This window comes from Sardina pilchardus, chromosome 12 (genome assembly GCF_963854185.1).
Source record: "Sardina pilchardus chromosome 12, fSarPil1.1, whole genome shotgun sequence".
Classification (NCBI taxonomy): Eukaryota; Metazoa; Chordata; class Actinopteri; order Clupeiformes; family Clupeidae; genus Sardina; species Sardina pilchardus.
Genome location: NC_085005.1, coordinates 26,126,352 through 26,150,291, shown reverse-complemented (window position 1 = coordinate 26,150,291; position 23,940 = coordinate 26,126,352). Strand labels below are relative to the sequence as shown.

General features: G+C 45.6%; 9 non-coding genes across 9 annotated transcripts; all 9 read right to left on the bottom strand.

Moving 5' to 3' along the window:
* Positions 1-604: 604 nt before the first annotated feature.
* On the bottom strand, positions 605-678 carry trnat-agu (transfer RNA threonine (anticodon AGU)). Its single transcript has one exon. It is a non-coding gene; the product is annotated as a tRNA-Thr (tRNA).
* Positions 679-983: 305 nt separating this feature from the next.
* Positions 984-1,057, bottom strand: trnat-agu (transfer RNA threonine (anticodon AGU)). Its single transcript has one exon. It is a non-coding gene; the product is annotated as a tRNA-Thr (tRNA).
* A 167-nt stretch (positions 1,058-1,224) lies between these two features.
* Positions 1,225-1,298, bottom strand: trnat-agu (transfer RNA threonine (anticodon AGU)). Its single transcript has one exon. It is a non-coding gene; the product is annotated as a tRNA-Thr (tRNA).
* A 305-nt stretch (positions 1,299-1,603) lies between these two features.
* On the bottom strand, positions 1,604-1,677 carry trnat-agu (transfer RNA threonine (anticodon AGU)). Its single transcript has one exon. It is a non-coding gene; the product is annotated as a tRNA-Thr (tRNA).
* Positions 1,678-1,844: 167 nt separating this feature from the next.
* trnat-agu (transfer RNA threonine (anticodon AGU)) lies at positions 1,845-1,918 on the bottom strand. The gene has a single exon. It is a non-coding gene; the product is annotated as a tRNA-Thr (tRNA).
* A 305-nt stretch (positions 1,919-2,223) lies between these two features.
* On the bottom strand, positions 2,224-2,297 carry trnat-agu (transfer RNA threonine (anticodon AGU)). The gene has a single exon. It is a non-coding gene; the product is annotated as a tRNA-Thr (tRNA).
* A 167-nt stretch (positions 2,298-2,464) lies between these two features.
* Positions 2,465-2,538, bottom strand: trnat-agu (transfer RNA threonine (anticodon AGU)). The gene has a single exon. It is a non-coding gene; the product is annotated as a tRNA-Thr (tRNA).
* A 305-nt stretch (positions 2,539-2,843) lies between these two features.
* Positions 2,844-2,917, bottom strand: trnat-agu (transfer RNA threonine (anticodon AGU)). The gene has a single exon. It is a non-coding gene; the product is annotated as a tRNA-Thr (tRNA).
* A 167-nt stretch (positions 2,918-3,084) lies between these two features.
* trnat-agu (transfer RNA threonine (anticodon AGU)) lies at positions 3,085-3,158 on the bottom strand. The gene has a single exon. It is a non-coding gene; the product is annotated as a tRNA-Thr (tRNA).
* Positions 3,159-23,940: the final 20,782 nt, after the last annotated feature.

Sequence of the window (23,940 nt, the reverse complement as noted above, 5' to 3'; positions counted from 1 at the left end):
GACGCACACATGCAGGCGTGTGTGTGTGTGTGTGTGTGTGTGTGTGTGTGTGTGTGTTTGTTTGTGTTTGTGTTTGATGGTGGGTGTAGCCTACTGATGAGCCCAACCGTTGCGTTGTACAAACATTCATATTGTTCCCACAAGCACTTCTAGTTGGTTTGTCCACTTCATTTTTATTTTTTTCTCCTTCGAGTTCAGTAGGCCTATCAAAAGAACTCTCGTCGTTGCTCAACATTCTATTTCCAGTGGTAAATATCAAACATGTTTGATATCTACGATTTGCGATCGGGCAGTCTCAGAACCCGTAAAATTCTATCTTAGAACGTCGTTCACGACTAGGGAAACGGGGCCGACAATCGCTTACGATCCTCCTGGGAAGTGAACATTCCACCGATTGTCGTAAGGGCCGGTTTCGGCCGATTATCGGGCCGATAGTCGTGTAGTTTGAGCCCAGCTTAAGATTACTGAGCCCGAAGACCATGAAAAGTCATAGAATGTGCAAGTGGCAGATTTAAAAGCTATGCCACCTCATACACGTGGTACGAAGCAAGAGGCTACTTTTGACGTCACCCTCTTTTTCAGATGGTCCAACGTGTCCAATAGAAGGCACTGCTGAGATTCGAACTCAGGATCTCCTGTTTACTAGACAGGCGCTTTAACCAACTAAGCCACAGCGCCACAGGCACTTCCTGGAGAGTAAGAATGCTGAGCCCGGAGAAAGGTGTTAGCATGTCCAAGTGTCAGATTCACAAGCAAGCAAGGCTACCTCATACACTGAGTTTTGAGTCGGTGTGTCAGAACGCCCGTGTGTTGTCAAAGTATGTCGGCGCCGAGATAAGAGAGCCTGGCGGCCAACAGCGGCACGCAAGGCTGTGAGACTGTTTTGCGCACATTTTCCCCCGTGGTATGACGCAGCTTTCAAGAAGCAAGAGGACGCGTCTGACGTCATCCTCTTGTTCGGATGGTCCAACTTGTCCAATAGAAGGCACTGCTGAGATTCGAACTCAGGATCTCCTGTTTACTAGACAGGCGCTTTAACCAACTAAGCCACAGCGCCACAGGCACTGCCGTGAGAGTAAGACTACTGAGCCCGAAGACCATGAAAAGTCATAGAATGTGCAAGTGGCAGATTTAAAAGCTATGCCACCTCATACACGTGGTACGAAGCAAGAGGCTACTTTTGACGTCACCCTCTTTTTCAGATGGTCCAACTTGTCCAATAGAAGGCACTGCTGAGATTCGAACTCAGGATCTCCTGTTTACTAGACAGGCGCTTTAACCAACTAAGCCACAGCGCCACAGGCACTTCCTGGAGAGTAAGAATGCTGAGCCCGGAGAAAGGTGTTAGCATGTCCAAGTGTCAGATTCACAAGCAAGCAAGGCTACCTCATACACTGAGTTTTGAGTCGGTGTGTCAGAACGCCCGTGTGTTGTCAAAGTATGTCGGCGCCGAGATAAGAGAGCCTGGCGGCCAACAGCGGCACGCAAGGCTGTGAGACTGTTTTGCGCACATTTTCCCCCGTGGTATGACGCAGCTTTCAAGAAGCAAGAGGACGCGTCTGACGTCATCCTCTTGTTCGGATGGTCCAACTTGTCCAATAGAAGGCACTGCTGAGATTCGAACTCAGGATCTCCTGTTTACTAGACAGGCGCTTTAACCAACTAAGCCACAGCGCCACAGGCACTGCCGTGAGAGTAAGACTACTGAGCCCGAAGACCATGAAAAGTCATAGAATGTGCAAGTGGCAGATTTAAAAGCTATGCCACCTCATACACGTGGTACGAAGCAAGAGGCTACTTTTGACGTCACCCTCTTTTTCAGATGGTCCAACTTGTCCAATAGAAGGCACTGCTGAGATTCGAACTCAGGATCTCCTGTTTACTAGACAGGCGCTTTAACCAACTAAGCCACAGCGCCACAGGCACTTCCCGGAGAGTAAGAATGCTGAGCCCGGAGAAAGGTGTTAGCATGTCCAAGTGTCAGATTCACAAGCAAGCAAGGCTACCTCAAACACTGAGTTTTGAGTCGGTGTGTCAGAACGCCCGTGTGTTGTCAAAGTATGTCGGCGCGGAGATAAGAGAGCCTGGCGGCCAACAGCGGCACGCAAGGCTGTGAGACTGTGTTGCGCACATTTTCCCCCGTGGTATGACGCAGCTTTCAAGAAGCAAGAGGACGCGTCTGACGTCATCCTCTTGTTCGGATGGTCCAACTTGTCCAATAGAAGGCACTGCTGAGATTCGAACTCAGGATCTCCTGTTTACTAGACAGGCGCTTTAACCAACTAAGCCACAGCGCCACAGGCACTGCCGTGAGAGTAAGACTACTGAGCCCGAAGACCATGAAAAGTCATAGAATGTGCAAGTGGCAGATTTAAAAGCTATGCCACCTCATACACGTGGTACGAAGCAAGAGGCTACTTTTGACGTCACCTTCTTTTTCAGATGGTCCAACTTGTCCAATAGAAGGCACTGCTGAGATTCGAACTCAGGATCTCCTGTTTACTAGACAGGCGCTTTAACCAACTAAGCCACAGCGCCACAGGCACTTCCCGGAGAGTAAGAATGCTGAGCCCGGAGAAAGGTGTTAGCATGTCCAAGTGTCAGATTCACAAGCAAGCAAGGCTACCTCATACACTGAGTTTTGAGTCGGTGTGTCAGAACGCCCGTGTGTTGTCAAAGTATGTCGGCGCGGAGATAAGAGAGCCTGGCGGCCAACAGCGGCACGCAAGGCTGTGAGACTGTTTTGCGCACATTTTCCCCCGTGGTATGACGCAGCTTTCAAGAAGCAAGAGGACGCGTCTGACGTCATCCTCTTGTTCGGATGGTCCAACTTGTCCAATAGAAGGCACTGCTGAGATTTGAACTCAGGATCTCCTGTTTACTAGACAGGCGCTTTAACCAACTAAGCCACAGCGCCACAGGCACTGCCGTGAGAGTAAGACTACTGAGCCCGAAGACCATGAAAAGTCATAGAATGTGCAAGTGGCAGATTTAAAAGCTATGCCACCTCATACACGTGGTACGAAGCAAGAGGCTACTTTTGACGTCACCCTCTTTTTCAGATGGTCCAACTTGTCCAATAGAAGGCACTGCTGAGATTAGAACTCAGGATCTCCTGTTTACTAGACAGGCGCTTTAACCAACTAAGCCACAGCGCCACAGGCACTTCCCGGAGAGTAAGAATGCTGAGCCCGGAGAAAGGTGTTAGCATGTCCAAGTGTCAGATTCACAAGCAAGCAAGGCTACCTCATACACTGAGTTTTGAGTCGGTGTGTCAGAACGCCCGTGTGTTGTCAAAGTATGTCGGCGCCGAGATAAGAGAGCCTGGCGGCCAACAGCGGCACGCAAGGCTGTGAGACTGTTTTGCGCACATTTTCCCCCGTACTTTCACAGGTACTTCCCGGAGAGTAAGAATGCTGAGCCCTGAGAAAGGTGTTAGCATGTCCAAGTGTCAGATTCACAAGCAAGCAAGGCTCATACACGTGGTACGAAGCAAGAGGCTACTTTTCTGTCTTTTGTTTGTTTTATTATTTATTTAACATTTGTTTATTTGTTTGTATGTCTTGTATGTCTTGGTGTCACGGGTACGCTGGCGATTACGCCACTCCGTCCGGCATCTTGTCTTGTTATTTTGTGAATTTGTTTTGTTTGTTGTGTTGTCATGGGTACGCTGGCGACTACGCCACTCCGTTTCGGCACTGTCTCTGTGTTCTGTAAAGCGCTTTGGGTTGCACTCAGTGCACATTAAATGCGCTATATAAATAAAAGTACCTTACCTTACCTTACTTTTGACGTCACCCTCTTTTTCAGAAGGCACTGCTGAGATTCGAACTCAGGATCTCCTGTTTACTAGACAGGCGCTTTATCAGCGCCACAGATATTGTGAGCAGTGTTGGGAAGGTTACTTTAGAAATGTAATGTGTTACAGTTACAAGTTACTCTGTTTAACATGTAATAGTAGTGTAACTATTTGAATTACTTTTTCTGAGTAACGTAACTAATTACTTTTGATTACTTTTTGATTACTTTTCCGATTTTTGTATGATATATATATAGTCCCCAAATCCATGCGAAGATTTCGGCCTTGGTCTACAGGCTGCCGAGCAGTTCTGTACAAGCGCACAAGGCAGCAAGGGCATTCAATACACAAATTAGCATCACATTTTTTGTGAGGATAATATAATGATAATCATAACACGTTTACAGGCAGGCATGTAGGCCTACGCTGATGGCGCTGTAGACGTGATAGAGCCTATTAGAAAGTCCCGTATCAAACTATGGCTGTGGAGGGAAACAGCTCTTTTTACATACAATATTCTTTGCTGACAATATTGAGATGTAATTCAAATTGTAATTTTGAAAAATTTCAGAAGTACCTGTAATTGAATTACACATTTTTCTACAGTAACTGTAATATATTACTGTTACATTTATTTTGTAATTAAATTACGTAACTCAATTACATGTAATGCGTTACTCCCCAACACTGATTGTGAGTTTATTGATTTTTGTTGAAGGACTCAATGTACAGGGACGCACGAGCGTCTTTGAAAATATTAAACTAGCCAGCTAGTCGACTACTACCTACCACAATACGTAGATTAGTTTACTGTTTTACCTACTGAATTTGTGAATTAAACTACGAAACATTTGTTGCCGTATTAAATAGGCTAACTAATGTTTAGCCTGTCAACTACCCAGCTAGCCACCAAACAAGGATACACTGTTACTTTTTTTGTAATTTCAAACATGATACACTCCTAACCGTTCTCGCCATGAGAATGTAACGTTTTCACAAAGAACTGTTGCAGTATTAGATTTCTTCTACTAACCTGTCAAAGCTTGAAAAGTAGCCTAGCCTACCTGGCTAGCCACCAAACATCGATGCACTGCGTTAGCCTACATATCATTTTTTGTAATTTAAACATCCATACACTGTGTTAACCTACCTTTTGTGCCATACGGAACTGCCGTTTTCATTAAAAAAATATATATAATATATTCATTCAAGTGCATGAGAATGCACTGTAGCCTACTGTTATCGCTGGACTTTTTATTATTATTATTCAATTTTTCTGCAATAAATTCAGCTAACCATTTAACTACAAACTTCGTTCAACCATCGTTAGGTCTCTCAAACGACAGATGCGTTATGTAACTTTGACGTTTGATAACTTTATAGTTTTAGCGATATTTGCCATAAAATTTCCGGTCGAACGTTCGTGTGTTAAAATCTAATGACATCACGATGCTTTCGCGCCTGCAGTTCAACCAAAGACGGTAGCCAGCCTACTCACCATCTGTCTGACTCATGGTCTGACTGACTGTAGCTTAATCCATCTCCGTACAGGCTATGCAGGCTACAAACAACTTGGACTGGTCCGAGCTTGCTTCTGCTATATAGTCCACATCTGGCACATACGCACAAAGTGCGGTTAATGTTAACAAACCTAACCATTTCCGACTAAAACAATAGGCTACTCAAATAGCCTAGGCTGCGTTATCAAGCCAGGCAAAATTGCTAGGCTAGGCCTAGGCCTACTTGAATTAAAGGGATATTCCGCCATTTTTGGAAATACGCTCATTTTCCACCTCCCCTCGAGCAAAACAATCGATATTTACCTTGTTCCCGTTCATCCAGCCATTCTGTGAGTCTGGCGATACAACTTTTAGCTTCAGCCTAGCATAGATCATTGAATCGGATTAGACCATTAGCTTCTCGCCTGCTAGCTTCATGTTTAAAAGTGACTAATATTTCTGGTAATTTTCCCATTTAAAACGTGTGTCCTCTCAAGTTAGAAAGTGCAATAAGACCAACTGAAAATGAACCCTGCCGTTTTTCTAGGCTGATTTGACATGGAACTACACTCTCATCTGGCGTAATAATCAAGGCAACTTGCAAACATACCATAGGCGCAGTGATATCGTACGCAGCATCTGAAAATAGTCCCCATAGACATCAAGCAGTAGTAGTGCCAGTAGCTGCAAGTTGCCTTGATTATTACGCCAGATGAGAATGTAGTTCCATGTCAAATCAGCCTAGAAAAACGGCAGGGTTCATTTTCAGTTGGTCTTATTGCACTTTCTAACTTGAGAGGACACACGTTTTAAATGGGAAAATTACCAGAAATATTAGTCACTTTTAAACATGAAGCTAGCAGGCGAGAAGCTAATGGTCTAATCCGATTCAATGATCTATGCTAGGCTGAAGCTAAAAGTTGTATCGCCAGACTCACAGAATGGCTGGATGAACGGGAACAAGGTAAATATCGATTGTTTTGCTCGAGGGAAGGTGGAAAATGAGCGTAATTCCACAAATGGCGGAATATCCCTTTAAAATAACGCGGACCACGAGAGACCTATAGTTCAGCTGTAAATAAAGCTAACTTCACTGAATCAATGTCAATGGATTCCTGGTCAGAACCCCTATTGGAACAGATTAAGACATGGGGCATGTTCAATTTTGGCCAAAAATGCAATAGAGCTCCCCAGTCCCGCCCCTCCTCCGAGAGAGGTGCTTGTCCGGAAGTAAAATTCTCATTCATTTCTCCCATTGACTTCTGGAAAAATTTGGATATAAAGAGTTTTAGACCATGCCTTAGGCTAACCAGCTACGATGTGACTCATAAGCATATAACTTATAATTTCGAGTGAAAAAATGAACAGAAAATGTAAAAAAAGCGAAAGGTACAAGACTGTGTACATATCTTAAATTCCGAGATAGAGAACTCAAATCCCAGGATGCTTTGCAAACGTACACACATTTCCAACATTTGCAGCCTAAAGATAGTTTAACATGGTTCCATATTAATCTGAGAAAAGAAGATGATTACTTCCTACCGTTTCCATTGAGTAAATTCAACCTTCAAGATGAGAAAACCGTTATTTTTCGGAAGACCACACATCGGTCCTGATCAGCCCTGCAGCCATTTTAAGTTTTGAAGTTCCAGCGAGACGAAGCTGGACGATAGGCGCGGGAAAAGCTGAGTACAGTTTGTTTGGCATTGCCATGGCAACGGCGATCTCTACCAATCAAAGGCTCTGCTTTCACCAGTTTTACATGTTAGGGTGTCGGGTAGTGTAGTACTCTCTCGTTAAATCGTGAATAAAGCATTGTTTTCTCAAAACAAGGTTGATGCCCCCATTAACTTTTGACATCTATATGAGCAGGTATAATCGCTTAGTCACATCGTAGCTGGTTTTAAGTCTACCATGGACGGTTACGATGTTATGGCTTATTCTCCAATTGTCAATGGAGAAATTGTATTGGATTTTTACTTCCGGACAAGGCTGTGGGCGGGACTGGGGAGCTCTATATGGCCACCGTATCCCAAAATGGCAGGTTTTCCATCACTTTTGGCTGTAGGCCTACTGTAGGGTTATTGACATTGAAAACAATATAATATTATTAAAAGTATGTAGTCCTCTAACAAGTAGCCTACTTAAACCCATTACATTTTCCAATTGAACATTTTGAATAATGCCATTTTTTGATTTTTTGATTTTTTTTTTTTTTTGGTGAAATAGGCTATCAGCTGTGATTTGCCTTGTTCCAGAGTGCTAATTTCTATTTAAGTGTTAATTGCTAATTGGATTTGGAAAGTGGAAATTTTTTTTTCACGACAATAGCCTACATGTAGGCCTAATTCTCGAGAAAGCCAATCAATGTTCAGTGTTCAACTAACAATGCTTTTAGAGATGTTTTTACACCAGCTGCTGTTTGTTTCCATGTTAGGCACACACACACTCACACGCACACACATTAATAGACACACATGCACTGTTAATGTCCACTGACACTGGCCTCCTCATGTCATTTCTGAAGACTGACATGTGCGTGTGTGTTTGTAACCTAAGACGGCTGTGTGATTGTGTGTGTGTGTGTGTGTGTGTGTGTGTGTGTGTGTGTGTGTGTGCGTGCGTGCGTGCGTGCGTGCGTGCGTGCGTGCGTGCGTGCGTGCGTGTGTGGCAGGGATTGCAAATGGACCCTGAAGCATCCATCCCTGGATTAATTTAGGGAGATTTCCCATGAAATTGTCACCTCTGTGCTGGGGCCTTCTGGAATTGAATTTCCCTAAAGCACACTCATACAGTTAATAACAATGAATTAAGAAAAAATGAGTCTAGAGATAAGTAGAACTGAGAGGGAGAGGAAAAGAGAAATGTAGAGAGAAGAGTAGACAATGGAGATTAGGGAATCAAAGAAAAGCAAGAAGAGAGTGAAGGGTAAAGGATGGACTAGTGTGTTGGGGGCAGGAACAGGGGTACAGTAGAGGAAGGAAAATAGAGTACAGAAAGAAATGGAGGAGGAGAGAGGAAAGAAGAGAGCTGAGCAGAGAACAGTGGGAATGATTAGAGGAGAAGGGAGATGCAGCCAGACAAGAGGAAGGGAGGATTATGGGATGGCGGAGGCTTGTCATTGAACAAAGCGGCTGCATTAGTTAAGCGGCAGCGATAAGCCTGGATCTCTCTCTCTCTCTCCTCTATCTCTCCTCGCTCTCTCTCTCTCTCTTTCTCTCTCTCTCTTTCTCTCTCTCCTGCGCTCTCTCTCTCCTGTGCTCTCTCTCTCTCTTTCTCTCTCTCTCTCCTGCGCTCTCTCTCTCCTCTCTCTCTCTCTCTCTCTCTCTCTCTCTCTCTCTCTCTCTCTCTCTCTCTCTCTCTCTCTCTCTCGCTGTCTCTTTCTTTGTTTTCCTGGCTGTGGGCCCAGCAGTGCTGTTCCCCCAACCAGACTACTGTATGCGCTCTTTCTCTGGATAACCTCCCCCTAACCCATTCAGACAGCCTAGCCAACAGCTCGGCCTGCCCGGAACCGGTCCAGATCTTGTTTGGACTCGGCACCGATCTGGCCCAGATCCGAACTCTGCAGTGTGGGATGCCACCGGCACCACCACAGATCAGCCATTGTGATAGGAACAGACGGGGAGGTGGGCGAGCCCGCCCTGCCCCTGCCCTGTGCTGTTTGTGGTCCCATCTTTAGGTTTGCATGGGAGAGAGCTGATACTCACTTCAGCACCAGTTACCAGGACATGCCCGTTATTGCGGTGTTCCCTGGATATTTCACACTCAAGAAAGTTTAGGCCTACTCAGGATAATAATAAGGATTGAGAGGATTGAGAGGATTGAGAGGTTGAACACATTAACACATTTTATTAAGTAAGAATTGAAACTAAAATCATCTGAAAGTAGCCTGTAAAAGCATGATGGAAATATTCATGGGTTTCATCAGGTCCCTTTGCACAGGTGTATCAATCAAGCACCATGCAGTCTGCATTGATAATCAACGTGCTTGATACACCTGTGGAAAGGGACCTGATGAAACCAATGAAATTAATAAATAGAAGCTACTTTTGATTTTACTGACTTTATTTACAGTATGGTGACAACTCACCTTTCACACCTGTTGTATTCAGGCTAAACAAATGAAGGAACTTGAATTATGTAATTGTTCTGAAAGAAATAAACCAAAAGACAAAATACGTTGGGACAGTTTATTCACATGTAATGCATGCAGAAGTGTAGAGTGATCAGTGTTATGCATGCAGTCATTTCAGTAGCTTGCTTATATCATAATGAAGTTTCTGTGTGGATCAGGGGCGATACTAGACCCCTTTTGTTCATCAGCAACCTGCCATGTTCTTAGTGGTGAAAAATGTCTTTGTTGTTATTCATCAATTTTAATAATTTCAATTATTGTGTTTTAAAAGCTCTGCTAGAAATTACAGCAAGCGGGACACTGTGCCTTTGACTGACAGGCTTTTAAAACTGACGTGCTCGGTGCTCCCGTTCCCGTTCCGTTAGTGTAGGCTACTACAAGGTGGCGCCAACAAGCTCTGAGCCACTGCTATCAACAGCCCTCTACGACATCTATGACCACGTGATGAAAACGACCCACTCTTCAGAGGGCTTTGAGCGAGGTGTGTCTTATCCTAGACGCCTCACTCCCGTTTATTGGGGTCGGGTCGCTGAAACTCCCGCCTGAATATCACGGTTCTATCCCTTAAAGCCCAGCCTACGTAGGCTACAGACCCCTCAGTATCTTTCATTCTTGAAGTCAAGAAGACTTCGCAATTCTGCAACCACACATCTGTAGGTCGTTCCACTCGAACGTGCAAAGAATTGGCCCATATGCAATCAGAATGTAGGCACTTGTGCATAGCTTAATTCAGACCATGCATGTAGCTGTCATATGGGAAATGTACGCCTTGTTAGGTATTTGGGTAAAGCCATTGAACGTGCAGAATCAAGGTTAGTCCTGCACGGCACGAAATACTCCACCAGATCCATAACAATACGATCCATTATCAACACTGATTCAAATGTTGAAGCAAGTAGGCTACACTAAATTGCCACAACAGACGCGTCACTTGTCCATATTGTGCTCGCAATATGGTCAAGTGAATTATTCACACTGTTGTTGAAAGTGTACCAGACAGAGCTTGAGTTGACTTCTGACAGCTTTTAATGTAAAATATATTCCGTTCGAAAATGCCCACTGAATTCAAGGCTATAGCTGCCCTAAAACGAATGGCTGCACATTTTCGGAGGATTACGCGTCTGTTGCTGCTTTGTAGCCTACATTGCATTGAAATAGGTTTTCTATATGGTTTAATTCCCCACTGTCTGTCTATAGCCTGTTTCCTGAAGCAGGAATCGATCTGTGAAAGCTGTGTGTGCGTGTGCGTGCGCGCGCGCGTGTGTGTGTGTGTGTGTGTGAGAGAGAGAGAGACTATGCTGGAGTAGCATAGGCTGGTGATGCGCTACATTTTATCTTGCTGTGTGTCGTCATTGTTTTGCTTTCATCTAGCCGACGTCAGTGGTGTAACACTTCCGATGTCTTTATTGACAGTGCAAATTCAGTTCATCCAGGCGAGCCCACATCAATATTGCATGCGCTACACCCATCGTTAGTTTATTACATGTGTTCAAGGAATCGAATAACAGCTCCTACACAGGCGATGCGCGCTTGGAAGTAGGTCAAACTGGCTTTCGTGCATCTACAATTTCACAGTAATTTAATGGATCTACTAAATAGAGCTGTAATAAACCACGTATTTTGCAGCGCATCGTTCATTTCGCCATTAGGCCAGAATGCAGCTATAGCGTGTTAAAAATCTTGTCAAGTGGACCAAAACGCCGAGGCTTGAGGAGTCCGTCTACATCCACCCGTGGTTGCAAGCGGAGTTTTATTGCGTTTTCCAAGCGACTATCAAAGTGCACAGTGTGTGATATATGTGTAGCCTTATTTGATTCTCTCTGCTCGTCTATCACAGCGCCGCCTGGTCCAACTCAGGTGCTTCGCTCCGGTTCCTGAAGGCGCTTGTTGCCCCGAAGCCCTGCTTCAAAACAGCCCGGATGTAGCGCCCTATCTTCGCATTCATACCGGATTGTAAAACGCATACTGGAGACTGGTGACATGGCGCTGGCTACCACATAACGGTACCCAGTACAATAATTAAAGAGCAGCTTGACACAAATCACTAAGGGGACATGTAAGGAAGTGACCAGCGGAAGCAGGTACGTTGATTTATTTTCCGTTTAGCGCACCGAGGCGTTCTTCTGTTTAGTGAAATGCAATGTTGTCTTGTGCATTAATTCGCCCCCTGCAACAGTGAAATGCTTCGCCAAGGCTTACTTGCATTCATCGGCTTAAACACTTTAACCACACTATCGCTGACATCCTGATTGTGCCTCCCTACAAGGCTGCTCGACATAAACTAATATTATGTGCAGTTTGGGGGCTGCCATCATAGCCATTAGCCTACGTGCATCGACCGCTGTCCTTGGTGTTGAAGGGGGAGTGCGCATCTCCTTGCTCGACAGCCTATTTTCTGCATTTTCTCCGATTTTTCTGCCGAGCAAAATTGAGTACAGTAGCTTTACAGTAGGCAACTAAATACGCGGCTGGAACATGGAAGGCTGCCGCTATAGCTTTTAAGGCGTTAAGGGCAAATCACATCATGCTGTCATCTGATGTTCTGATACATGTAACCCGCCGTGATCGCATAGGTAGTCAAATCTACACGTCTGTAGTTGCTGTCGACACTAGGCATGAGGAGATGCCAAGTTATCAAGTTCAATAGGCTACTGGATTACCATCGTGAGCCAACTGAGAGAGGAAAATTATAACTGCCATAGTTAGGCTACATCCTCTAACACCACTCTCACAAATGCTACTAATGTAGGATAAGACAAACAACATGTACCAACGTGGATCTCCAACGGCGTCTTGCTAATAATAATAATAATGATAATGATCGTAATTTTAATAGTAATGCAACGAATGTTAATCAAGTAGCAGGCCTATTAAAAATAACGTAGTTGAGTGGTGAGAATCTGGACTCATTTGAAATATCTGTTAATGTGGCCAGCTAATTTCTTCAGGCCATAGGCAAGGGGCCGACATGCCTCGCATAGCTGTTTTATCCTTGCACGCCTGGAGCTATCAGTTCGGTATGTGCAGCCCAGCCTATGTAGATATGATGTCCCGCTCTGTTAACTAAGGTCATGTGCCCCGGTGTCGCCAAAAGCCTTGATTCAATAACGCGATCACAGTTGCACCATTCTCCGTCCTCGCCACTTCACAGGGAAAGTGAGCCGGGGAGGAGGAAAGGAAGGAGGGGGGATTCGGCCTGTTTCCTTTCAGCCAATCCAGCTTCCCAAACTGGTGAAACATTATGAGCGCAACGCGAAAGCTTTACACATCGATCAAAGCGTCAAGCGATTCGGATAGGCCTATCCATTCATTCGCACACTAACCTTGAAGTGTTAACCCGCTCGAATATTTTGCGCTGGTGCGCCCAAAGTGAGACTATTTCTGGATACAGGCTGGGGGAGGGGAAGGGTAGTATATGATGTTAAGACTTGTTGATGGGGTCCTCCGAATTACAAGGAGTTCCTTCCACCAGGGCATGGCATGGCACACTGACTGACACAATTAGATTAAGTCTGTCTTGTGAGCTCATGTCTTGGTTGATAAGGCAAATGGGTTCATTTTCAGTCTCCAGCCTTGCTTCAGCTGTGCCTATGAAGTGTACCAAAAAGCCACAGAGGAAATGTTGCTTTTAATCATAATACTTTTTAGGAATGTGAACGTGTTAAGGTATTGGTGACTAGCCTACTGGCTGTCTCATGACTAGAGTGACTTTGGGTAACTTGCATTGACCATCCAGGCCACAGCTGTCCTATCAGTGCTACTGGCTCTCTGATAAAGCTATCAGAAGCACAGTTAGGTTAGCGTGTCATGGGACACTCTTTACTGGCCGAGCTTTGGACTAGACAGGAACTGGGGGGCGGGGGGGGGGGGGGGGCTTCAATAAACACAGTAAGTGAAGGAATAGCATTTTAATGACCCACATCCTGAAGGCGAAGCAGGTAAGGAGGGCAGCAGGAGCAAGAGCAGAAACAGGACAGCAGCCGTGCTAGCTAGTAGTCAGACCACAGATCAACACATCACAACACAGCACAGCTCAGCAGTGGAAGACTGGAGACCGATAAGCTAGCATGCACAGCACAGTAATGCTAGCAGGCAGAGCACAGCTCAGCAGTGGAGGACAGGAAACAGACAGGCTAGCAGTCACAGCATGGTAGCACTAGCAGGCATGGCACAGCACAGCTCAGCAGTGGTGGACTGGTAGCATTCAGTGCTAGCCGTCACAGCAGAGTAGCAGTGGAGAAGCAGACATTCAAGTAATCCCAGGGTCGACAGGGTTGGGCTGGGAGGGTGAGGGGCTAGAGAGTGGAGAGGGAGGGAGAGAGAGAGGGGGTCTCTCTGGTTTGCTTTGCAGCGCTTCAGTATGGTTCAGTAGAGGCTTGGGCGCTGCTATGTTTGTACTGCGATTAAAATAGCCAGCCAGCCAGCCTGCCTGCCTGCCTGCCTACGCCCGCTTGCTCGACTCGACTCGACTCGACTGTGCCGCTGTGCTGCAACCGAGCATGCCCGGGGGCCGAACGTGACAAATGTCGGGTAGGGAGAGGGAGGGTATAGCAGGGGGGCGGGTGGGGGTGGGGGCGATGAGGTCAGCCGCGTCTGTGCGCCCCTGGCGAGGGATGACTCCGTGCCGGCAAGGCTGTGGTGGTGGCGTGGCCTTATGCTCTCGTTTCTGATGCTCCGCTCCGCTCCACTCTGCCCACCGCTGCTGCCGACACAAACAAAACACAACCACTCTCAGCCCTCCACAGTGAAACAGGGACATACACTCCGCCCTCGACAGCGAAACAGGGACACACACTCCACCCTCCACAGTGAAACAGGGACATACACTCCACCCTTCACAGTGAAACAGGGACACACAGTCAACCCTCCACAGTGAACTGGGCCTGAGCCGTGCTCATACGGGTCAGCATGGGGCAGGATCAGTTGTAAACAACTGGTCCCTGCACGGTCTGTTGAACCTTGTGTGAGGGGTTGTTTTTAGACACAATGCGTTGGTTACATCAAGAAGGGTGTAGTGTTGCTCGCTGACTTGACGTCCCGGGTCTCAATGTGGACCCAGGTCAGAGGCCGACACAAGCTGTGTGTGTCTTACTGTGTGTGTGAAGCTCAGCAGGTGTGCCTTTCTTGCATCTGGTTTATAGGCTGATGAGTGCATTGTCAGCGCCATCCATTGATTTAGGCCCAGGGTTCTCAGTAGCTACATAGGTAGAGATGGTGTCTGCGCCTATTGTCTAATAATTTGGTTTTTCAAAATGGAGACACTGATACACTAACAGGGGAGCTACACCAGACGCGTAACTGAAGCGTTCCGTTCACGACGCGTATGTTGCAGCCGGTCGCAGCAGTTAATTATCACTGTAGTCAATGGAAGTAGCTACACCAGACACACCAGACACAACAGTGGCGCGTACATTCGAAAAAAATAGGCCCATCTTCTAAAATGGATACACGTCGCGAACAGAACGCTTCAGTTACGCGTCTGGTGTAGCTCCCCTGTAAGGCCCAGAACATTTGTCGTCTTTTGTTTGTTTATTATGTCCTGTAATGCTCTCTCTGCACTTTGAATACAGTTTTGGATACATTTCAGCCCCTGAGTGTGTCCTCTACTTTTCTACTTCCTCAGTAGCTACCCAGGTCTGCAGGTGACAGTGGCCCTGACTTGGCACAGGTCTGGATCTCATCTGGCCTGGCGCAGGTGTGGTTCTGGTGGGAATTTGGTCTGGTGTGTTGGGTTGTGTCCTGTGAATCTGGTCTGGTGTGTGGTCTGACTGCTAGCTAGCACGGACACTGACACTTGTTGGGTTGTTTTTTAGTGAATCTAGTCTACTGTGTTGGGCTGCGTCTTGTGAATCCGGTCTACTGTGTTGGGCTGTGTCCTGTGAATCTGGTTTACTGTGTTGGGCTGTGTCCTGTGAATCTGGTTTACTGTGTTGGGCTGTGTCCTGTGAATCCGGTCTACTGTGTTGGGCTGTGTCCTGGTCTACTGTGTTGGGCTGTGTCCTGTGAATCCGGTCTACTGTGTTGGGCTGTGTCCTGTGAATCCGGTCTACTGTGTTGGGCTGTGTACTGTGTTGGGCTGTGTCCTGTGAATCCGGTCTACTGTGTTGGGCTGTGTCCTGTGAATCCGGTCTACTGTGTTGGGCTGTGTCCTGTGAATCCGGTCTACTGTGTTGGGCTGTGTCCTGTGAATCTGGTCTGCTGTGCTGTGTCAGAGGGGGACATATGGGCACAGCTAAACTAAATGGGCAACAGATGAAAACTAGCTATTGTGCTAATTCTGGCGTATTTACATTGTGTATTTATACTGATGTCCATAAATATGCGCTGGTCCCTGCTAAATAAAAATAATAATAATAATTAGATAAATAAAGGATAGAAATGAAGGACATGGGGGAGATGTACTGTATGGACACACCAGCATCAGGGTCACACTTAGATGACTAGATGACTGTAGCTGAAGTTGATACAGCTCATCTTCCTGTCTGTTCTGCCTGTGTGTATGTGTGCATTTGTGTGTGTGTGTGTGTGTGTGTGTGTGTGTGTGTGCATACAGTGCCTATAGAAAGTCATCATACCCTTTTGAAATAGTTACTTTTTTTTGTCTTACAGCCTGAAATCAAAACCTATTTTAAAAACAATCTTTTTCAGTTTTATTCACAAATTTAGCTGTACAACATCAAAATAATGAAAAAAAAGTCAACAGTTCTGAAAATTAATAAAAAATTAAAAACTAGAATAACAGGGTTGGAAAAGTCATCATACCCCTGACTTAATACTTTGTAAAGCTTCCTTTTGCTTTCATTACAGCCATCAATCTGTTTGGATATGTCTCTATTATAGCTTTGCTCACCTAGATAGGGGAATATTTGCCCAATTTTTTGTGCGGAAATGTTAAAATTTAGTCAAATTCTGTAGGGAATGGCGATGGACTGCTCTCTTCAAGTCAATCCACAGATTTTCTATAGGATTTAAGTCAGGGCTCTGATTTTGCCACTCAAGGATATTCACCATCCTATCCTTAAGCCACTGCTTTGTTCTTTTGGCAGTATGTTTAGGATTATTGTCGTGTTGGAAGGCGAATGACCTCCCCATCCTCAGCTGTCTAGGAGAGGGACGCAGGTTTTCCTCAAGAATGTGGGTGTACTTGGCAGCATCCATTTTCCCTTCTATCCTGACCAATTGCCCAGTCCCCGCTGAAGAGAAACATCCCCAAAACATAATGTTGTCCCCGCCATGCGTCACAGTAGGTATGGTGTGTTTTGGGTGTGTTTGGGTGTGTATACTGTGTTTGGTTAGCGCCTGGAGCTCAGTCCAAAAACTTCAATCTTAGTCTCCAAAAAGTTCGATCTTAGTCTCATCTGACCATAAAAGCTTTTTCCACATGGTAGCAGAATATTCCAGATGTGTTTTTGCACTGAACTCCAAGCGCAATGTTTGGCGAAAACCAACACAGTACACCACCCAAAACACACCATACCTAGTGTGAAGCATGGTGGGGGCAACATTATGTTGTGGGGATGTTTCTCTTCAGCGGGGACTGGGCAATTGGTCAGGATAAAAGGGAAAATGGATGCTGCCAAGTACACCCACATTCTTAAGGAAAACCTGCGTCCCTCTCCTAGACAGCTGAAGATGGGCAGGTCATTCGCCTTCCAACACGACAATGATCCAAAACATACTGCCAAAAGAACAAAGCAGTGGCTTAAGGATAGGATGGTGAATATCCTTGAGTGGCAAAGTCAGAGCCCTGACTTAAATCCTATAGAAAATCTGTGGTCTGACTTGAAGAGAGCAGTCCATCGCCATTCCCTACAGAATTTGACTACATTTTAGCATTTCTGCACGGAAAATTGGGCAAATATTCCCCTATCTAGGTGTGCAAAGCTATAATAGAGACATTTCCAAACAGATTGATGGCTGTAATGAAAGCAAAAGGAAGCTTTACAAAGTATTAAGTCAGGGGTATGATGACTTTTCCAACCCTGTTATTCTAGTTTTTAATTTTGTATTAATTTTCAGAACTGTTGACTTTTTTTTCATTATTTTGATGTTGTACAGCTAAATTTGTAAATAAAACTGGAAAAGATTTTTTTAAAAATGGGTTTTGATTTCAGGCTGTAAGACAAAAAGAGTAACTATTTCAAAAGGGTATGATGACTTTCTATAGGCACTGTATGTGTATGCACGTGTGTAAAAAAGAGTCATTTTGTCTCTTGGGTGTGGTGGCGATTTGCATTTATTTTATTCAACCAGTTCTATTCCAAAAAAGACCACTTGAAATGTTTGATAAATGCATCAGACCCTGACACGGACCCTCGGCCATGTTTAGCACACGGACATGTGTGTGTGTGTGTGTGTGTGTGTGTGTGTGTGTGTGTGTGCATCAGACCCTGACACGGACCCTCGGCCATGTTTAGCACACGGACATGTCGCTGAATAGTGAATGGTGGGACTCTCAGGGAGCATGCAAAGTGGAAGTGAAGCCAGCATATCTTCCCCTGTAGCGTAAGCGTCTTTGCATAAATGCCTGAGCTAAATGAATAAATATTTAATGGCAGCCATGGAGAAGGGAAGGCACAGAGGCAGAAGCTGGAGCTTCTCAGCGTTGGCTTAGGGGAGACATCCACAGGAAACGCATCCACTCATGGTTGCCAGATGTATGTCTGCATGGAGGTGCGTATGTGAGCTGTAAATTATCAGATACACAGTGTGATTTATTTATTTATTTATTTTGCCATGACATGCAACAGTATGTTGTCAGTAAGTAGTAGAAGCAACTTACCAATAACTTCTTAAATGACCACTCATTCAGATTGATGACTGGACTGGACTGGAGCGTGACCTATGCTGTTTTTAAAGAAGCTGTCTGGGCTACTTTAAAGAGACTTAAACCCAGAGATGACCAAAGCACTCAGATAACTTCTAAACTTATTTTATTGTGTTGCACAATAAAACACACATCGACTGACGTTTCGATGCACTGCGTCTTTTTCAGAGTCAAACGTCGAAATGTCAGTCGATTGTGCACCACTGGACAGTGAGTGAGCACCCGAAAAGGCTTGAGCGCAAGTGGCACCCCTCTGTTATGCTGTTTTTAATTGAAAGAGATATATGCTGATTTGATGGATGCCGTTTAGGATTGCCGTGGTTTTGAGTCGTCTTTCAGGTGCTGCCTTTTTGAATGGACTCTCACGCATTCCCCCTTTCCTCTTTCCCTTCTTCCCTCTCCACACCTCCTCTTTTGAAGTTTCCTTCCTCAATTCTCCAATGGCAGGCTCATGTGGAAGGCCGGCAGGACTAGTCTTGTCCTAGCTGGACTCCCACAGAGAATTCTTAATGGTGTTTAACGACATTTAGCTGGACTGCAGCTGTGCTATTTCAGGAGTATGGAATTTGGGTCCAGACAACACGGCTCGTATGCATTTTCATCCGCACTCTTTAATTAAAAATGCCTTATCCACAGTTTGTTAAGCTCCAGACCGAAGGCTTGCTGGGTTTGAAATCAAATTATGAGATTTATCTCTCTTATTTCAGTAGCTGTTGCATACAATCACCTCATGCTAACACAGTGAAATGCCTACCATAAGTTTATAAGTCCCACATGGAAGGGCCAGGCGGGCTACTTTTGGAGACAAATGAGGAGATTTATCGCTCTTTTCGTTTCATCAGAATGTGAATAGCTGTAGCACTCCATCTCCCCTCGTAGTTGTGTGCTGTAATTTGTACCAGGTTTGGCCTGGGTCAGGTTCCTCTGAAGTGCTTTCTGAATAGCTGTTGTGTATGATCACCTCGTGCTGCTGATACAGTGTGCCTTCCCTCCCAGATGTAGACTCTCCGGGCTTCTCTGAAGAGCTCTTTGAATAGCCGGCCTCTCAAACGGCCGCCCGAGCGCTCAGAGCTGCGAACGTTGTCAGCGAGCGCTGTGGTTTGAACATGGCGGCACGTGAGCCTCCCCTCTATAATTAACCATCTTTTGTTGATGCCGAGCGAGACCTCAGAGAGTGTGGCTGAGGCGGCGACGCTGTGCTAATGCTTTCAGCGGCACCGCAAAGGTCCTGCTCGGTGGAAATCAAAGGAATATATCCTCCTCTTTTCAATGGCCTCTCAGTGATCCTGGTAGTGGTGGTGTACCACAGTTACACCTCAGAGCAGGATGTAAAAAGAGCCAAAGTCAAATTAGAGCCATTTGCATCACGGTAGGTGCATTGCATTGTTTTACAGTATTTTACAGAATATTATAAATCATTGCCAGGTGGCTAACAATCTGCTCTGAATTTTATTTGGTATTGGATTCCAGGTATTCATGGCTGTGTGTGGGTGTAGGTGTAGGTGTTGGTGTAGGTGTATGTGGCTGGGTGGGTGGGTGAATAAATACATTCATGTGCTACTGAATAATCTGTATGTACTGTATGTATGCATATATATATGCTAAGAGTTTATATAAGTAGGAGAGGCAGACTTATCGGCAATGGAAACACAGGACATGATTTTCATCATCCCAGCCCAAACATAACCCTGTAACACTATTAAACCAAATATTCCGTGGTTAACTATAGCGATGGTTATGGAATTTGGCATACGCTGTTGTCCAAAACGACTTACAGAACATAAACACTACACATACCACAACTTCCACATCACTGCACTTGAAGGACCCATTTGGCTTCAAGTATTCTGCAACAGTGTGTACAGTACAATGAGTATGATCTAAAAATACATGCTTGTCAGTCACCTGCAACAGAATCAATCAGGGTTTTTTTTCCTTCAACATTTTTTTTTGGATGTTAATTACATTGAAGCTATCGCCTACACCTGTTTATGCACCCAAAAGAATAAAACTTCTATCTGGCAGAGAGGAGAAAGTTCAACACAAATGAAGTGTGATTTGCCTGTGATGTTTTTTTCCATCTTAATTGGAAATGTACCTCACTTGTAAGCCACTTTGAATAAAAGCGCCTGCCAAACTACAGGATATAAAGTGTAAGGGTAAAAATTATTTATCGTAAATCAAAATGAAAATTTGATAGGCCTCTTCCACCGACAGAGAACCGGCTTTGTTCCCATTCACAAACTAACATTTGAACCGTTCGGAGCATTTCCACCAAAAAAAGCCGGTTTGGAACGTGGCACCTTGGTTCGGAAGTTGAACCAGAAAATAGTCCTTTTTTTCCTGTGAACCGGAGTGGGCGTGTCATTGTGCCATTCAAAGGGGAGAAGGCTAATCTCCATATCAACTGTTGAGTAAACAAAACGAGTCAAACTAGCTTTACACTTCAGAGAACTTCAGAGTCACAAGTGGCCTCAGACACTGACCAAAGAGCCTGACCTCCCCAGACCAACACATGGCCTCATAGAAGTGGTGAGCATGTTAGCAGTGCCAGTGAACGGCCCTCGCAGAGGACCTGAAGTGGAGGAGGGCTCCCACTCACAAGGAAAACACAGCAGATCAACACACACACTAATCCTTGTGACTCTGTGTCTTTCCTTTTCAATTTTCTTTCAGTATCAACCATGGAGATAATAAAATAGGAAGAAAAAGTCACATAGTGTATTTTTTTTTTTTATTCCTCTTAGTCCAGTACAGATGATGAGGCAACACTTTCCCGTAAACATTTGAGCTTTCCTACATTATACCCAGAACCCACTGTAGCCAGTCATGGTTTGGTCTGTCTCTTAGTCTTAGATACTCCTCTTAGGTCACCATGACTAGTGTCCATTGTGACCCGCAGCAGGGCTTCTCCGGGCCTGGTGTTTAATCACAGGGAGGATAGCGGAGCGCTACGCGCCACCATCCATCTTAAATACAGAGTCCCGAGGTCTCCACGAACCTCCCCTCAGAGTGACTTTAGGACCCTGTGGGCGAGAGAGGGGCTGTGGCGGGCGAGTCACCCCGTGCGCCGAGTCACTCTCTGGCCTACATGCAGTCTGCTGGCATGCATGAGGAGTTTTTAGTCACCTAAATGCTGAGGCTTTAGGAGTGGAGGAAGTCACTGTATAGACCATACTGTAGGAGCGATCTGAGTGGCGGGAGTGCTCTAGCTAACAGTGACTACTGCTAATGTCTAAGTGGCCTTTGGTGATAAAGTATGTCTGTGGCAGCTGTTTAAAGCTATTATGTAAAGCCCATTATTACCACCGGTGCAAGCTATTTATCCACTAGCGTGCACACACACACACACACACACACACACACACACACACTCACACACATAGAAAGACGTGCAGGCATCCATATACTGTTCTCTGACACTTATATACATATACACGTACGTACATACACCCACATACACAACCACACACAGACCTCCACACACACCCAGACACACACTGGCCTAAATTTGGAGTGGCTCTGGTGGTGGTTGACCATCAGATAGATTAAGCATTTGAGGCTGATGGCCTGTGTGTGCGTGTCTTCACTTGGGTGAGCCAGGCGGTCAAAGAGTCAAAATCGGGTCATTATTTTTAACCCCACAAGGGATGTGTACATAGTTGGCTGCCACCCCCTGATAGACACACGCACGCACGCACACACACACACACACACACACACACACACACACACATACACACACACACACACACACACACACACACACACACACACACACACACACACACACACACACACACACACACCCTGTCATGCTAACATGCACTCACTAACTATCTCTCTCTCTTTCTCTCTCTCTCTCTCTCTCTCTCTCTCTTTCACCCACTAACAGACATGCACAAACACACCAATAGACACACAGCCAAACAGTACGTACAGTAGAGATGAAAAAGCAGTTGACTCCAGCTAAGCATGGACACGTGATTTGTTGGTGTGCAATGTGTGTGTGTGTGTGTGTGTCTGTGTGTGTGTGTGTGTGTGTGTGTGAGATATGTTTATTTTTGGGTATGTGTGGGTGTGTACTTATGTACTGAATGTGTTTCTATGTGTGTGGATACGTGAGTGTGGGTGTGTGTGCTTTAGTGTAAGGATATGTGTGTATCAATGTGTTTACTGTCTGTGCGTGTGTGTGTGTGTGTGTGTGTGTGTGTGTGAGTGCTCTGGTGTGTGTGTGTGTGTGTGTGTGCGTGCTCTGGTGTGTGTGTGTGTGTGTGTGTGTGTGAGTGCTCTGGTGTGTATGTCTCCAAACGTCATAAGAGATGTATGGTCCAGATGCTCTGCCTGAATAGATGAAAGCCTCACCCTAACAGCCCAGCTGTGGAGGCCTGGCAGGAACACCGCAGCCAACCGCCAGGAGCCACACTCACACAAACAGACAGCTCAACTCACTCCACATATTAGCTTAACCGGAGACATCAGAGCAGAATCAAGACCAGACCAGAGCAGAATCAAGACCAGACCAGAGCAGAATCAAGACCAGGCCAGAGCAGAATCAAGACCAGATCAGAGCAGAATCAAGACCAGACCAGAGCAGGATCAAGACCAGATCAGAGCAGAATCAAGACCAGGCCAGAGCAGAATCAAGACCAGATCAGAGCAGAATCAAGACCAGATCAGAGCAGAATCAAGACCAGGCCAGAGCAGAATCAAGACCAGGCCAGAGCAGAATCAAGATCAGATCAGAGCAGAATCAAGACCAGATCAGAGCAGAATCAAGACCAGATCAGAGCAGAATCAAGACCAGACCAGAGCAGAATCAAGACCAGACCAGAGCAGAATCAAGACCAGATCAGAGCAGAATCAAGACCAGGCCAGAGCAGGATCAAGACCAGATCAGAGCATAATCAAAACCAGATCAGCCCAGTTACAGTAAGAACAGAATCAGGGCCAGAACTGGGCCAGGGGTAGTATAACTCCATAATATCTCCCTTCAATAGTATCTCTCAAGTTCCAAATCCCAAAAAACTGCTGCATCCACGACTGCTGTTGGTGTCCCAGTGGCATTGGAATTAGGGAGCACTGGGACTCAGGAGCTGAGGGGTGTGTGTGTGTGTGTGTGTGTGTGTGTGTGTGTGTGTGTGTGTGTGTGTGTGTCGTGAATGTGTGTGTGTATGTACAGTCCGTGTGTGTGTGTGTGTGTGTGTGTGTGTGTGTGTGTGTGTGTGTGTATATGTGTGTGTGTGTATGTGTGTGTGTGTGTGTACGTGTGTGTGTGTGTGTGTGTGTGTGTGTGTGTGTGTGTGCACGTGTGTGTGTGTGTGCACACGTGTGTGTGTGTATGTTGTGTATGTGTGTGTGTGTGTGTACAGTACGTGTGTAGGTGTGTGTGTACATGTGTGTGTTTGTGCACGCGTGTGTGTGTGTGCACACGTAGTTGTGTGTGTGTGTGTGTGTGTCTGTGGGTATGTGAAGGGCTCTTCCAGATACTGGTTGACTGATCTGGATCAGAGCCCAGTTCTGCTGCAGTTTGTACAGTCAGTTTGCCAGTCAAGCAGAACATTGAAGCTTGTGAGTTTGCAGAACACGTTCAGAACATTTGTAGAACGTCTCTCTAAAAAAAAAAATGTGCACAGAACGTTTGCTGAACGTGGCTGGACCAAGCGTAGAAAGTGTGCGT